The sequence below is a fragment of the Pseudophryne corroboree genome, chromosome 12 (genome assembly GCF_028390025.1).
Source record: "Pseudophryne corroboree isolate aPseCor3 chromosome 12, aPseCor3.hap2, whole genome shotgun sequence".
Classification (NCBI taxonomy): domain Eukaryota; kingdom Metazoa; phylum Chordata; class Amphibia; order Anura; family Myobatrachidae; genus Pseudophryne; species Pseudophryne corroboree.
The window spans coordinates 100,045,313-100,060,429 of NC_086455.1; the positions used below are offsets into that span (position 1 = coordinate 100,045,313).

General features: G+C 45.5%; 1 protein-coding gene across 11 annotated transcripts in view; it reads left to right on the forward strand.

The window, feature by feature from the left end:
* The window catches only part of BAHD1 (bromo adjacent homology domain containing 1), a 534,426-nt gene that overhangs the window by 274,733 nt on the left and 244,576 nt on the right, over window positions 1-15,117 (forward strand). For 6 of the 11 annotated variants that reach the window (XM_063947814.1, XM_063947815.1, XM_063947810.1 and 3 more), the window contains exon 2: window positions 11,753-11,896. The exons of the other annotated variants lie outside the window; for them this stretch is intronic. The gene's annotated coding sequence lies outside the window, so the exon portion shown is untranslated. The remainder of the gene's footprint in view (window positions 1-11,752; window positions 11,897-15,117) is intronic. 11 annotated transcript variants of the gene reach the window in all.

The following is a 15,117-nucleotide window of genomic DNA, read 5'->3' on the forward strand; positions in this document are numbered from 1 at the left end:
GCAGAAAACGAAATTTACGGTAAGAACTTACCGTTGTTAAATCTTTCTGCGAGGTACACTGGGCTCCACAATGCGCCCACCCTGACGCACTTGGCTTCTTTGTGTTGGTATGGCATTAGCCGCTGACACACTCTCCTGTGGTGAGTGTGTAATGTATGTGGCTACTAACGATTGTCGTCTTTTACCTGCTACTGCATTGAGCTGCTTAACAAAACTGAGCTCCTGTGCACGGAGACAGGGTGATATAGAAGGCGGCGCTATGCATCTTGGGAAGAAGGTCAAAGCTTTGAGCCTGTTGGTGCCTCGGATCAAGATCCTACTCTACACCCCGATGTTAATCCTTGTGGAGCCCAGTGTACCTCGCAGAGATTTAACAATGGTAAATTCTTACCATAAATCTCGTTTTCTTTAAAAAAAAATACAAAAATCAACAACTTTGTGTCGACCATATGTTGTGTTGACCATTTCAACCTGTCAACCTATGGACCCGACCTGGCAGTAGCCTGTTTTGGGACCACAGGAGAGGTAAGTTGTTGTTGTTATTATTATTCCAGTGAATGAGAGGGTAGGGGCCTGGCATGTTGTCGGGATGCCGTCAGTCAGATTTTGACACGCTGCTACAATGCCAACGCTGGAACCCTGGCAGTGGACAAAATCCTGACATCCCGACCGAAAGTATGCAGGGTTTTCACTGTTAGCAAGCGGGGGGGGGGGGGTTAGGTTTAGTCACCCCTGGATTGAGGTAATGATTAGGCTGGTGGGAAGGGAGGGTTAGGGTTAGGCTGCATGAAAGGTATGGTTAGATCTAGGCACCCCCGGATAGGACAAGACTGCGGGGGGGGCTGCTGAAACTGAGGGTTAGGTGGGTATTTGGGGAGGGTAAGTATACTTTTCTACCCCCTGTCGGGATTCTGTCCATCGGGATCCTGCGGTCAGTCTTCTGACCACTGGCATCCCGACTGCCGGTAAATCCTATCGCAAACAGGGGCCCCAGTGCATTGCTTTGCCCCGGGCCTTCAATACTGTTAAGACTGTCCTGTATTGGACAGCCCAAAAAAAGAAAATAGAAACTATAAAAAAAACAATGGCACAGACGGTCATTGTTGCTTTCATTTAACCCCTTGGGCGCCATGGATTCCTGTGTCAAAAGTATTTAACTTTAAATGTCAAGATTGGCACCTCCAACCCCCCTGCACATTTGGTCAGGCGACAATTGGAAGAGGTTTACATGTCAGAGAAATATATTTGTTACCTTTTACCTTTAATATGATGTATTAACAAGGAGACACCATGAGATACATTACACACATAGGGTATGGAAACACCCTTGAGTTGGAAATATTTAATCCAGGGTCTACACATATGCTATTGGATTGGGGGAGAATTTTTTAGGGTACAGTATGTCACCCGTATGGTGGCCATCTTGGATGCCACTCTATCTTTTTAATTGGGAAGATAGTTATGTGTCATATCAAATAGATGCAGACTTTCATCTATAGCTTGCGAGCAGGGCCTTCCTACTTCTTCGACTGTTTGTTATTATCCAGTTTTGCTTTATCGTTCTTTCCAACTGTAAAGTTAAACAGAATTTGCTACGCTACATGTGAAGATGATGATGATGATAATAATAAGAGAACAATTGTATTCTTTGTTAACATATCTTTATTCATTCTCGAATATTAACTGAGTTTTCTTTTGTTGGTAATGACGATAAGAACAATGGGGGTAATTCAGAGTTGATCGCACCAGCAAATTTGTTAGCAGTTGGGCAAAACCATGTGCACTGCAGGTGTGGCAGATATAACATTTGCAGAGAGAGTCTTAGTGTGTATACAGGGTGAGATATTTTCTTACGACTTTGACTATATAGTCAAAATCGTAAGAAAAGTTAGTGCAGATCTCAAGGTGAAAGTGACCTTGCGATTCCCGATTTGATGCCGATGCGTAATCTGCATCGCAAGCCTAGATAGACTGTGCAGACAAGTCAATTTTGACTATCTCTATAGAAGAGATAGTCAAATTGACACTTAGCCAAAATCGCACAGTCAGTATCGCAAGCACACTCATTATGTGCTTGCGATGCCGACCTAGCCCCTGTCGCATAGTGAGAATCGGGCATAGCCCGAATCTCCCCATGAGTATGGCCCTATAGATTTGGGTGGTTTTTTTTGTTGTTGTTTCTGTGCAGGGTGAATACTGGCTGCTTTTATTTCTCTATCGTCCTAGTGGATGCTGGGGTTCCTGAAAGGACCATGGGGAATAGCGGCTCCGCAGGAGACAGGGCACAAAAATAAAGCTTTCCGATCAGGTGGTGTGCACTGGCTCCTCCCCCTATGACCCTCCTCCAAGCCAGTTAGATTTTTGTGCCCGGCCGAGAAGGGTGCAATCTAGGTGGCTCTCCTAAAGAGCTGCTTAGAGAAAGTTTAGCTTAGGTTTTTTATTTTACAGTGAGTCCTGCTGGCAACAGGATCACTGCAACGAGGGACTTAGGGGAGAAGAAGTGAACTCACCTGCGTGCAGGATGGATTGGCTTCTTGGCTACTGGACATCAGCTCCAGAGGGACGATCACAGGTACAGCCTGGATGGTCACCGGAGCCTCGCCGCCGGCCCCCTTGCAGATGCTGAAACATGAAGAGGTCCAGAATCGGCGGCAGAAGACTCCTCAGTCTTCTAAAGGTAGCGCACAGCACTGCAGCTGTGCGCCATTTTCCTCTCAGCACACTTCACACGGCAGTCACTGAGGGTGCAGGGCGCTGGGAGGGGAGCGCCCTGGGAGGCAAATGAAAACCTATTTGGCTAAAAAATACCTCACATATAGCCTCCGGGGCTATATGGAGATATTTAACCCCTGCCAGAATACACTAAAGAGCGGGAGACGAGCCCGTCGGAAAAGGGGCGGGGCCTATCTCCTCAGCACACAGCGCCATTTTCCTTACACAGCTCCGCTGGTCAGGACGGCTCCCAGGTCTCTCCCCTGCACTGCACTACAGAAACAGGGTAAAACAAGAGAGGGGGGGCAAAATAGTGGCAAAAATTATATTATAAAAGCAGCTATACAGGGAGCACTTATTATAAGGCTATCCCTGTCATATATAGCGCTTTTGGTGTGTGCTGGCAAACTCTCCCTCTGTCTCCCCAAAGGGCTAGTGGGGTCCTGTCTTCGTTAAGAGCATTCCCTGTGTGTCTGCTGTGTGTCGGTACGTGTGTGTCGACATGTATGAGGACGATATTGGTGTGGAGGCGGAGCAATTGCCAAATATGGGGATGTCACCTCCTAGGGGGTCGACACCAGAATGGATGCCTTTATTTATGGAATTACGGGATAGTGTCAACACGCTAAAGCAGTCGTTTGTCGACATGAGACGGCCGGACAATCAGTTAGTGCCTGTCCAGGCGCCTCAAACACCGTCAGGGGCTGTAAAACGCCCTTTGCCTCAGTCGGTCGACACAGACCCAGACACAGGCACTGATTCCAGTGGCGACGGTGACGAATCAACCGTATTTTCCAGTAGGGCCACACGTTATATGATTTTGGCAATGAAGGAGGCGTTACATTTAGCTGATACTACTGGTACCACTAAACAGGGTATTATGTGGGGTGTGAAAAAACTACCTATAGTTTTTCCTGAATCAGAAGAACTAAATGATGTATGTGATGAAGCGTGGGTTGCCCCCGATAAAAAGATGCTAATTTCAAAGAAGTTATTAGCTTTATACCCTTTCCCGTCAGAGGTTAGGGCGCGCTGGGAAACACCTCCTAGGGTGGATAAGGCGCTCACACGCTTATCTAAACAAGTGGCGTTACCCTCTCCTGAGACGGCCGCACTTAAAGATCCAACAGATAGGAGGATGGAAAATATCCAAAAAAGTATATACACACATACAGGTGTTATACTACGACCAGCTATAGCGTCAGCCTGGATGTGCAGTGCTGGAGTAGTTTGGTCAGAGTCCCTGATTGAAAATATTGATACCCTGGATAGGGACAATGTTTTACTGTCTTTAGAGCAAATAAAGGATGCATTTCTTTATATGCGTGATGCACAGAGGGATATCTGCACACTGGCATCACGGGTAAGTGCTATGTCCATTTCGGCCAGAAGAAGTTTATGGACGCGACAGTGGTCAGGCGATGCGGACTCAAAACGGCATATGGAAGTTTTGCCGTATAAAGGGGAGGAGTTATTTGGAGTCGGTCTATCAGATTTGGTGGCCACGGCTACAGCCGGGAAATCCACCTTTTTACCTCAAGCTACTCCCCAACAGAAAAAGACACCGACTTTTCAACCGCAGTCCTTTCGTTCCTTTAAAAACAAGAGAGCAAAGGGATATTCATATCTGCCACGAGGCAGAGGAAGGGGGAAGAGACACCAACAGGCAGCTCCTTCCCAGGAACAGAAGCCCTCCCCCGCTTCTACAAAAGCCTCAGCATGACGCTGGGGCTTCTCAAGCGGACTCGGGGGCGGTGGGCGGTCGTCTCAAGCATTTCAGCGCGCAGTGGGCTCACTCGCAGGTAGATCCCTGGATCCTGCAGATAATATCTCAGGGGTACAGGTTGGAACTAGAGACAGATCCGCCTCGCCGTTTCCTGAAGTCTGCTTTACCAACGTCCCCCTCCGAAAGGGAGACGGTTTTGGAAGCCATTCACAAGCTGTACTCTCAGCAGGTGATAGTCAAGGTACCTCTTCTACAACAGGGAAAGGGGTATTATTCCACTCTAATTGTGGTACCGAAGCCGGACGGCTCGGTAAGACCTATTCTAAATCTGAAGTCCTTGAACCTGTACATAAAGAAGTTCAAGTTCAAAATGGAGTCACTCAGAGCAGTGATAGCGAACCTGGAAGAAGGGGACTTTATGGTGTCCTTGGACATCAAGGATGCGTACCTCCACGTTCCAATTTACCCCTCACACCAGGGGTACCTCAGGTTCGTTGTACAAAACTGTCACTATCAGTTTCAGACGCTGCCGTTCGGATTGTCCACGGCACCTCGGGTCTTTACAAAGGTAATGGCCGAGATGATGATTCTTCTTCGAAGAAAAGGCGTATTAATTATCCCATACTTGGACGATCTCCTAATAAGGGCAAGGTCCAGAGAACAGCTAGAGAGGGGATTAGCACTGTCTCAAGAAGTGCTAAAACAGCACGGCTGGATTCTGAATATTCCAAAATCCCAGTTAATGCCGACAACTCGTCTGCTGTTCCTAGGGATGATTCTGGACACTGTTCAGAAAAAGGTTTTTCTCCCGGAGGAAAAAGCCAAGGAGTTGTCCGAGCTTGTCAGGAACCTCCTAAAACCAGGAAAGGTGTCTGTACATCAATGCACAAGAGTCCTGGGAAAAATGGTGGCTTCTTACGAAGCAATTCCATTCGGCAGATTCCATGCACGAATTTTCCAGAGGGATCTGTTAGACAAATGGTCAGGGTCGCATCTTCAGATGCACCAGCGGATAACCCTGTCTCCAAGGACAAGGGTATCTCTTCTGTGGTGGTTGCAGAGTGCTCATCTATTGGAGGGCCGCAGATTCGGCATACAGGATTGGATCCTGGTGACCACGGACGCCAGCCTGAGAGGCTGGGGAGCAGTCACACAAGGAAGAAACTTCCAGGGAGTGTGGACGAGCCTGGAAACGTCTCTTCACATAAACATTCTGGAACTAAGAGCAATCTACAATGCTCTAAGCCAGGCAGAACCTCTGCTTCAAGGAAAACCGGTGTTGATCCAGTCGGACAACATCACGGCAGTCGCCCATGTGAACAGACAGGGCGGCACAAGAAGCAGGAGTGCAATGGCAGAAGCTGCAAGGATTCTTCGCTGGGCAGAGAATCATGTGATAGCACTGTCAGCAGTGTTCATCCCGGGAGTGGACAACTGGGAAGCAGACTTCCTCAGCAGACACGACCTTCACCCGGGAGAGTGGGGACTTCATCCGGAAGTCTTCCACATGCTGGTAACCCGTTGGGAAAGACCAATGGTGGACATGATGGCGTCTCGCCTCAACAAAAAACTGGACAGGTATTGCGCCAGGTCAAGAGATCCGCAGGCAATAGCTGTGGACGCGCTGGTAACGCCTTGGGTGTACCAGTCGGTGTATGTGTTTCCTCCTCTGCCTCTCATACCAAAAGTATTGAGAATTATACGGCAAAGAGGCGTAAGAACGATACTAGTGGTTCCGGATTGGCCAAGAAGGACTTGGTACCCGGAACTTCAAGAGATGATCACGGAAGATCCGTGGCCTCTACCTCTAAGGAGGGACTTGCTTCAGCAGGGTCCCTGTCTGTTTCATGACTTACCGCGGCTGCGTTTGACGGCATGGCGGTTGAACGCCGGATCCTAAAGGAAAAAGGCATGCCGGAAGAAGTCATTCCTACTTTGATTAAAGCAAGGAAGGAAGTAACCGTGCAACACTATCACCGCATTTGGCGAAGATATGTTGCGTGGTGCGAGGATCGGAGTGCTCCGACGGAGGAATTTCAACTGGGTCGATTCCTACATTTCCTGCAATCAGGATTGTCTATGGGTCTCAAATTGGGATCTATTAAGGTTCAAATTTCGGCCCTGTCGATTTTCTTTCAAAAAGAATTGGCTTCAGTTCCTGAAGTCCAGACTTTTGTTAAGGGAGTGCTGCATATACAGCCTCCTGTGGTGCCTCCAGTGGCACCGTGGGATCTCAATGTGGTTTTGGAATTTCTAAAATCTCATTGGTTTGAACCACTAAAAAAGGTGGATTTAAAATATCTCACATGGAAAGTGACCATGTTACTAGCCCTGGCTTCGGCCAGGAGAGTGTCAGAACTGGCAGCTTTATCTTACAAAAGCCCATATCTGATTTTCCATTCGGACAGGGCAGAACTGCGGACTCGTCCGCATTTTCTCCCTAAGGTGGTGTCAGCATTTCATCTGAACCAGCCTATTGTAGTGCCTGCGGCTACAAGTGACTTGGAGGACTCCAAGTTACTGGACGTTGTCAGAGCATTAAAAATATATATTGCAAGGACAGCTGGAGTCAGAAAATCTGACTCGTTGTTTATATTGTATGCACCCAACAAGATGGGTGCTCCTGCGTCTAAGCAGACGATTGCTCGTTGGATCTGTAGCACAATCCAACTTGCACATTCTGTGGCAGGCCTGCCACAGCCTAAATCTGTAAAGGCCCACTCCACAAGGAAGGTGGGCTCATCTTGGGCGGCTGCCCGAGGGGTCTCGGCATTACAACTTTGCCGAGCAGCTACGTGGTCAGGGGAGAACACGTTTGTAAAATTTTACAAATTTGATACTCTGGCTAAGGAGGACCTGGAGTTCTCTCATTCGGTGCTGCAGAGTCATCCGCACTCTCCCGCCCGTTTGGGAGCTTTGGTATAATCCCCATGGTCCTTTCAGGAACCCCAGCATCCACTAGGACGATAGAGAAAATAAGAATTTACTTACCGATAATTCTATTTCTCGGAGTCCGTAGTGGATGCTGGGCGCCCATCCCAAGTGCGGATTATCTGCAATAATTGTACATAGTTATTGTTAACTAATTCGGGTTATTGTTAAGAAGCCATCTTTCAGAGGCTCCTCTGTTATCATACTGTTAACTGGTTTTGATCACAAGTTGTACGGTGTGATTGGTGTGGCTGGTATGAGTCTTACCCGGGATTCAAAATTCCTCCCTTATTGTGTACGCTCGTCCGGGCACAGTACCTAACTGGCTTGGAGGAGGGTCATAGGGGGAGGAGCCAGTGCACACCACCTGATCGGAAAGCTTTACTTTTGTGCCCTGTCTCCTGCGGAGCCGCTATTCCCCATGGTCCTTTCAGGAACCCCAGCATCCACTACGGACTCCGAGAAATAGAATTATCGGTAAGTAAATTATTATTTTTTACACTGCAATTTAGATAACAGTTTGAACACACCCCACCCAAATCTAACTCTCTCTGCACATGTTCTATCTGCTCCCACTGCAGTGCACATGGGCCCTCATTCCGAGTTGTTCGCTCGCAAGGCGAATGTAGCAGAGTTACACACGCTAAGCCGCCGCCTACTGGGAGTGAATCTTAGCTTCTTAAAATTGCGACCGACGTACGCGCAATATTGCGATTACAAACGAGTTAGCAGTTTCAGAGTAGCTCCAGACTTACTCTGCCTGTGCGATCATTTCAGTGCTTGTCGTTCCTGGTTGACGTCACAAACACACCCAGCGTTCGCCCAGGCACTCCCACCGTTTCCCCGGCCACTCCTGCGTTTTTTCCGGAAACGGTAGCGTTTTCAGCCACACGCCCCTGAAACGCCGTGTATCCGCCCAGTAACACCCATTTCCTGTCAATCACATTACGATCGCCGGAGCGAAGAAAAAGCCGTGAGTAAAATTACTTTCTTCATAGTAAAGTTACTTGGCGCAGTCGCAGTGCGAACATTGCGCATGCGTACTAGGCGGATTTTCACTGCGATGCGATGAAAAATACCGAGCGAACAACTCGGAATGAGGGCCATGGTTTTGCCCAACTGCTAACAAATTTGCTGCTGTGATTAACTCTGAATTAGGCCCAGTGTCACTAACCCAAACAGAACATGTCGAGATTGTCTTGATATCTGGAGAATGAAGCACATGTTCTATTGCAAATTACTTAAACCGTTTCCACACTTATGGACCACCCTGCACATCAACATTCTCTAATTATTTACCTGATTACTAGACCTAAACCCATATTGGTGTGTGAAAAATTCCAAATATGATGTTGTACATTACTGTTAATTCTAAGTCTAAATAGATGTCAATACTGCACCAATTTATTTTACTTTTTCCCTCCAACCTTTTGAATGGTTTCTCGTGTTTTATTTTTTTTTTATTTTTTTTAATGTTTGTTCAGGGGCTGTAGGCTACAGGTACTTACTCTAATAAACCAGCAAGTTAAAACCTCTGCTGTGGTTTGTTACTAGTCTATCCCTATCAGAGGTGGCCAAACTCTGTAGTCGGGGACCGCTAACATGTCATGGTTTTTCAAATCATCTGACTGGTACACAGGTCACTCATTACTAACTGGCACATTTTAGTAGCTATACTGGTAAGCTTGAAAACATGAACTATTTGGAATCCACCCCCACCCACCTTAGAATGTAAGTTCTTGCGAGCTGGGCTCTATTCCCTCATTTGCCTTTACTTCTCTTACTTAAACCATCTTCTACTCTATACACCCTTCAACGGCACCAAATCCCTTGGTTTTCTGCCACTCTAATACCTATTTTAGTATCGTCTGCTGATGCTGCTATGTTTATATACCCTGTCCTATATTGTCTTGAACGATAAGTCACTGTTTTTTCTTATTTTTCTTATTTGTTTATGTACTCTGTAACTGGGTGCTGCAGATTCGTTGTGGTGCCCTATAAATAAAGGATAATAATAATCTTTAAGGACCGAGTTTTGGGGTGTGGTATTGAAAGTCGACAGTAACTAGGTCGACCACTATTGGTCGACAGTAACTAGGTCGACAGGGTGTCTAGGTCGACATGTTCTAGGTCGACAGGTCAAAAGGTCGACATGAGTTTTTAATGTTATTTTGGTGTCGTTTTCTTCGTAGAGTGACCGGGAACCCCAATTAGTGCACCGCGTCCCCTCGCATGGCTCGCTTCGCTCGCCATGCTTCGGGCATGGTGCCTTCGCTTCGCTCGGCACAGATTACAGTTCCAATCGTAGTCCACGTGGATCGTTGAGTATGAAAAGGTTCAAAAAAAGAAAAAAATTGTGAAAAACTCATGTCGACCTTTTGACCTGTCGACCTAGAACATGTCGACCTAAAGGCCCTGTCGACCTAGTTACTGTCGACCAATAGTGGTCGACCTAGACATTGTCGACCTAGTTACTGTCGACTTTCAGTCCGGATCCCCGAGTTTTGCCACCGTTGCATTACTAGGTATCTGTTGGCTTAGAACTAATCAGCGCTGTGAGCAGTTAGGATAAGTTACTAGCACAACTCTGCTATCATACAGTAGATTAATTCTCTTAGTTTCTATAAGCAGCCTGATACCCTGATAGCAGACTTGCTTGTGTGACGCAGCGAGAGTCTGGTTGCCCTACTGGATGTAACGGCAGCAATAGTCAGGAACACCATTCATAGATGATATTTCGATCTTCTGGAGGGGACCGCAATATGTATTACAAGAAATTCTGGATACACATAATGTGTGGTCCTGTCAAATTGGTGTACAAAATGGATCTTAATACCATAGATTTCCTTGATGTCAGGATCTCTATTACAAATTCATGTATCAACACTGCAGTCTTTTCAAAACCGACGGACAGGAATACATTTCTTCATAATTCAAGCTGTCACCCTAGAGCAGGGGTTCTCAAACTCGGTCCTCAGGACCCCACACAGTGCATGTTTTGCAGGTAACCCAGCAAGTGCACAGGTGTATTAATTACTCACTGACACATTTTAAAAGGTCCACAGGTGGAGCTAAGTATTTCACTTGTGATTCTGTGAGGAGACCTGCAAAACATGCACTGTGTGGGGTCCTGAGGACCGAGTTTGAGAACCTGTGCCCTAGAGGGTTAAAACAAGGTATACCATATTCACAAATGATCAGAATACGGAGGATCAACTCAGATACAGCAGTGGCAGCAACCCAAATGGATGATCTTATCAGTCGGTTCATACTGCGAGGATATGATCCAAAATCACTCCTTATTACCAAGCCTAAAGTACTATCAATGGACAGAGGCTCATTACTACAGAAGAAAATTAAAAATGAATCGAGACCTAAACTACCATGGAAAAGTGTCTTCAATATTGCCTCACAGGAAATTAACAAAACCACCAAAAAACATTGGCATCTTATCCAAACAGACCATAAACTTAACCTACAGGAAACTGACATTATGCCCTGCTACCAGCGATCCAGAAATCTCAGGGACATGCTGGCCAAAACAGATATCTACACCAAAACAAAATCTGTGACTATAAACCTCTTATCAACACGTAAATTAGGGTGCTTCCGGTGCACGTGTACGACATGTCAACATCTAATTCCAGGAGACACCTTCTGTCACCCACATTTGGGTTACAAAATACGCATTCAACATCATCTAACATGTGAATCAACCCATGTGATTTATCAGATTATATGTCCATGTAGTCTCAGCTACATCGGTAAAACCATAAGAAAATTCAAGTAAAGAATGACAGCACACAGATAGGCCATCAGGATGGCCCTGAATAAAGCCACCAGCGGACAACCAGTGGCACGCCACTTTGCAACCCTCAAGCACTCCTTGGCGTGCTTACGATATCGCATATACCAGCTAGGATCAGAGGTGGAGATAGACATAAGGCCCTTTTTGAGGTGTGAATCACGATGGATAAAGAAACTGGATGTAATCACACCGCGTGGACTTAATGATGCATTACCATTAGCATGTTTTTATTAACAACATCCATCATGTCCCTAATTATCCCCCAGTTATGCATTGTGGGTCAGGTTCCAATGTCCTATAGGTGTACAGCAATCATTTCAGGAGCCTAGACACCGTATGACTTTATAGCTGAGGTGCCACTGCAATTTGTTTATTTCTCTATTTATAGTCCATATAATACTGTGCATATTGTTGAAACATCTCTAATAGTGGACACTGCTTCACCCATCCCTGAGCATGGGTGAGATCTTATCTATTTTATGTTATTGCGATCTCCGTTCTACCTATAAGCTAATATATTATTGCATCGCCTAGGTCCTCCTATATATGTCAACACACTGTTTATCTACATTCAGGAACGCTACACCGGGTTACTATGGTGACGGGCTTTCACTGACGTGCACCGCGCAATACGCGATGGCGTCATCATTTTGCGCCGCATCAGCCGGACGGGTCCCGCCGAACGGGCACCACACAATCACATTGGTGGGGGATATAAGGTAAGCACCTTTTTACTTTTTGTATACTTCCTGATGACAATTTTCTGAGTAAAATTGAAACGTTGAAGGAGCCCTGCTAGTGGTGGTTTTCTTCCTGCAAACCTGAGTGCCGCACATCATTTTCATTGTGTATGTGTGTGTGTGTATATATATATATATATATATATATATATATATATATATATATATATATATATATATATATATATATATATATATATATATATATATATATATATATATATATATATATATATAATTATAGTATGCATCTCAGCACGTTCGGGGGCACTCACAGGTAATAAAATACGGAAGTCAATGTTGCTTCTACGTTTTGATTTTGCTTGAAAATCATCCTCAGGAATGCAGATATATAAAAAAAATTTACCTTATATACATCATCTAACTTCACCAGTGCACCGCGTGTCAAGCCACGCTGTCTTCTGGTTTCCGCTGACGTCATTCGCAGCAGCCGCTGCTATGACTACCAGCCCGGTAAGCAGGAAGTGACCCCCATCACCAAGACAACCACTACAAACCGTTACAAGATCACATGACCTGTCAGAAAAAAACATATTTTAGAGAAAATCTATCAAGCATCATGTCCAATAACAAATCATCCCAACAATGGAATACATTTTCAATATTTGTATAACAACAACATTCACAAAAAAATCTGTTAAAGGATAAATATTAATTCACACCATGCGGCTGAACTGTATTTAGTCAAAAAATCCATATAAACTCTCTTTGTAATAGGAGTTTATCACGGTCTCGTATGTATGTATATGTATATATAAAATATAGTGTGTGTGTATATAATTAAGCTTTTAGCATCCGAAAAGCTTTTATATGTGGGGTAATGTTCTTTCAGCCATTGTTCTAATGCGTGTAATCCTCTTCAGTGGAGAGAGATTCACTGGACTCTGAAATAAGTTCACAACTCACCGTTCGTATAGATGATGTTTACAGTGATACAGTATGTGTGTATAGTATGTGTAAGATATTATTTTCTTTATATATTTTTTCCCCTCCTTTTCCACTTTTTACATTTAGATATATTTACTTGTTAAACATGTTACTATTGTATATTAGCTGATCCTGATCATTAGCAGCACAGTCCATTTGTTTTGTTCGCATATTAGCCATTTAAAAGTATTGTCCTGTGGGAATACAGTAGTTGGGCACAATGTGATAGACATAGTGACATAGGGCCATGGTTTTGTGACTGGAGACAGGTTGGGATAACAGGCTCAGCAGGGTGTGTTCAGAATACCCTGTTATTCTCTGATAATACCTCGTTCACACTGCCATGAAAAATCCGGGTTATTGCACGTGAATGCGCAGTAATCCGAGTTTATGGGCAGTGTGAACGGGGGTCCTGACAAATTCCCGGGTCGCCTGACCCGGTATTTCAACCCGGGAATAAAGAAGGGTTATTTCCGGGTGAATACCGGGTCAGGCGCAGTTTGATGGCAATGTGAACGGGGTTAAGTGTTCCCAGGTCGATGCGATCCGGGACCCTTCCAAACTATTGGAGCAGGCGGTGCTTGTAGATCATCTGATCTCCAAGCGCCGCTCCCGCATGTGACCCGGTGACGTCATTGACACGGCAATATGCCGCGTCGGGGCCGCCAGTCTGAACGGGGTCTCAAGCGGGTTGCACCTGGGAAGGTCTCGTGCACGAGTCCCGGGTGCAACCCGCCAATTGTCAGTGTGAACACTGTATGAATCATGCTAACTTTCAAGGGAATTCACACTACAGAAAAGAGTAGGAGATAGGACTGGTGGAATCACAGAACTGCAACATTGCTAGCTGCTAATTTCAGCACCAAAGCTAGCAGCTATGTCAGCCCACGTACGGCATCACACAGCATTGTCAGATTAGTCCCTTCTGCCACTACCAGACGTGCCATGCAGACAGGAGACCAACCTCAGTGTAGCAAAGCTTTGCTAGTGTTTAGCATTATTACTTAAATTCCTAATGTGCAATGTGCAACACTTAATTAAAATGCCATTATTGTCTTGCATTTTTCCTACAGTAGTAATTTATACTGGTTATGTGTTGCTTTAAAAAGGTGATTCCCCCCCCTTTCTGGTTATCACTGCATTGGAATCATCAGAGAAACATCTTACACCACTCTATATCTAGTGTTTCTTTTGTGCCATATAAATGTTGAACCATAAGTATTTTTGTCTTTTAGTGGCATAGAGGTTGCCTTTAACATGTAGATCATGTTAAGTTGTATTATTTTGCCTTGCAGTACATTTTGGTTTTATATCCTCGACTTTGTTCTTTATGGAACACAAAATGCTCTAACTTTAATGCAAAAATGTATACAAACAAACTGGGTGGTCTTCACTTTGCCGGCGGCCGTGCTCCCGACGACCAGCATACCGGTGCCAGAATCCCGACCGCCGGCATACCGACAGTTCTTCTCCCTCTTGGGGGTCCACGACCCACCTGGAGGGAGAACAGATATCGTAGCGCGCCACCGTGCCCGCAGCGAGTCCACAAGGGGCTCATTTGCACTCGCCCAGCTGTCTTTATGCCGGTGGTTGGGATTCTGGCGCCGGTTTGCTGGTCGTCGGGAGTCCGCCCACCGGCATAGCATACTTATACCCAAACTGGATGGTTTTCTACACCCAGCAAACTAATATACTTAATTGACATGTTGTGTATGTAAAGTTCACCATTCTGAACTGCAAAATAAACAATATGAACTTAAGGTGCATACACACGGTATGATGTAACCTTACGATTTTGACTAAAAAGTTATTGCAAATCTGTGTGTAAACAGCTTGCGATACCGATGCGAGGTTCCGCGGGATCGGTATTGCAAGAAAAATAGAGGCAATTTTTACTATCAAGTACAAAGTATAGTATAGTCAAAATCTCACAGCCAATATCTCTCCGTGTGTATACTATAGACAATATCGGTGCTTCTGGGCTCTGGGGTAGTTCAATGGAAATCACATAGTCAAAATCTAGCATAGACAATATCTCACCTTGTGTGTGCACCTGTATACACAATGGGTTACCAATATTTCTCTATCGTCCTAGTGGATGCTGGGGTTCCTGAAAGGACCATGGGGAATAGCGGCTCCGCAGGAGACAGGGCACAAAAAGTAAAGCTTTAGGATCAGGTGGTGTGCACTGGCTCCTCCCCCTATGACCCTCCTCCAAGCCAGTTAGATTTTGTGCCCGGCCGAGAAGGGTG